Source organism: Myotis brandtii, unplaced genomic scaffold (genome assembly GCF_000412655.1).
Source record: "Myotis brandtii unplaced genomic scaffold, ASM41265v1 scaffold317, whole genome shotgun sequence".
Lineage (NCBI taxonomy): Eukaryota > Metazoa > Chordata > Mammalia > Chiroptera > Vespertilionidae > Myotis > Myotis brandtii.
The window spans coordinates 1,102,618-1,104,965 of NW_005362155.1; positions in this window are offsets into that span (position 1 = coordinate 1,102,618).

Genomic DNA, 2,348 nt, shown 5'->3' on the forward strand with positions numbered 1-2,348 from the left:
TCAAGGTACGTGCCCTTGAGCAGAATCGAACCTGGGACCCTTGAGTCTGAAGGCCGATGCTCTATCCACTGAGCCAAACCGGTTAGGGCAATTAATTCCCTTTTAATGTGCACGAATTTCGTGCACCGGGCTACTAGTCATTAATAATTAAGATAAATAATCTATATATATATATAAAAGGCTAATTGACCGACCGACCAACCAACCGGTACATATGACGCGCACTGGCAATTTAAAAATAAACGTTGACTCATGCATTCGCGATACATATAAAGCTCTCGCTGGCGCCAATCTTGACAGTGTAGGAATATTTCTACCTGAACCCGTTTTCAGACATGGTCAATTATATGTTGCTTTCTCTTGAGTTCGAAGAGTGTGTGACCTTAAAATTGTAAATACTTCATCACAAGGGAAATTAGTCAAGTACTCAAAGTGTTTTTACTCTTAATGTGGTATACAGGGAGATACTAGAATAAGTTTAATCAATTTATCAGTCATTGTCCTGAGTACTCTGAGAAAGATACTATTCTTTTCCCCTTTTATAGCTGATTACCCTGAGGCATAGAGAGATCATTTCACAGTTATACCACTGGTGAGTGGCAGAGGCAGGTCCACAACAGACAGACTGACTCCAGAGCCCATACTTTTATTTATTTACTAGAGGCCCGATGCGCGAAATTCATGCAAGAGTAGACCTTCCTTCCCCCGGCCGCCAGCAGGCACCCAGGACCCGGGCTTCCCTCTGGCCCGGCTTCATCCGGAAGGACATCCAGAATGACATCCGGAGTGATGCCACCTCTGTGCCTTTGCTGGTGTCTTTCCTTCTGCCTGGGATGCCTGTCTTCTGCCTAGACAATTCTCTTGTATCGTTTAATATCCCACCCAAATGTCAGCCTCTCCCCTGCCCCTGCCAGCCCCATCCTGCCTCTTTCTCGTTCGCCAGCCCAGTGCATGCTGGCAGTAAAGCCCTGAGCACTCTGCAGCTTGTTTCTCAGTGGTCACAGGGCCAGCTCACATGCTCAGCACTTCCACGCATTTACCACGCAGTCCTTACCCCAGGTTAGTCTAAACCTGCTGTTAGAATGATCCCCACTGTATAGATGAGGAACCTGAGGCTCAGAGACGTTAGCAGCTTACCCAGGATAGAACCAGAACTCAACCCACTGACCTGCGCTCCCTGGCCTCTGACTCAGATGCAACCCTTTGCAGGGGCAGGGACCCTATCTCATTTATCTCTATATGGGACTTCCCCTGGGCTGGTGACTCTTCAGGAGGAGGGCTCTCCTGGTGCTCCTTGCTCCCATCTGGCTTTTGTTCTTCTCGGGGTGATCACAGCTATGTGTACCGTTTGGCTAGGAGGCCAGATGATAGTTTTCTTTGGGAATGTGAGAAACAGGCTATTGGTTCCACTTCACAGCCACTCTGGGTTTTCCTTTACGCCAAACACAGAATCAAGCACTGCTTATTGAACATTACTTGTATGCCAGATGCTGTCCTGAGTACTCTGAGAAAGATACTATTCTTGTCCCCTTTTATAGCTGAGTACCCTGAGGCATAGAGAGGTCATTTCACAGTTATACCACTGGTGAGTGGCAGAGGCAGGTCCACACCAGACAGACTGACTCCAGAACCCATACTTTTATTTATTTACTAGAGGCCCGATATTCGAAATTCGTGCAAAAGTAGGCCTTCCTTCCCCCGGCCGCCAGCAGGCACCCAGGACCCGGGCTTCCCTCTGGCCCGGCTTCATCCGGAAGGACGTCCAGAATGACATCCGGAATGATGTCCGGTCTAATTAGCATATTACCCTTTTATTATTATAGATTTTGTGTTAATCCTCACCGGAGGATTTTTTTTATTGCTTTTTAGAGAGGGGGGATGGGAGGGAGGGGATGGGGGAGGGCAGAGAGAAACAGAAACATTGAAGTGAGAGAAACACATTAATTGGTTGCCTCCACATCATCTCAGTCTGGGGCCAGGGATCAAACCTGCAACACAGGTATGTGCCCTTGACTGGAATCGAGCCTACAGCCCTTTGGTGTGTGGGTTGGTGCTCTCACCACTGAGCCACAACTGCCAGGGCAGAGCAGGTACTTCTAACCTATTCCATCACCCTGGGGCGGGGCTGCAGCACCCTCCTCCATCATTCTGGGTGTTGCTCTGAAGTCTGTTCTTCCAGCCCCTGCCCAGGCCTCTCTGCAGTTACCCATGGCAGCCACCTCAGATTGTCCCCTTGGCTTGCTTATCATTCCGGAGTCCAGACTCTCCAGATGACTTCCTAGCACTGACCAGCCTGGACCTGGACCCTGTTCAGGAGTGTGTGTTGGGGGGGGGGGGGGGGGGGACGA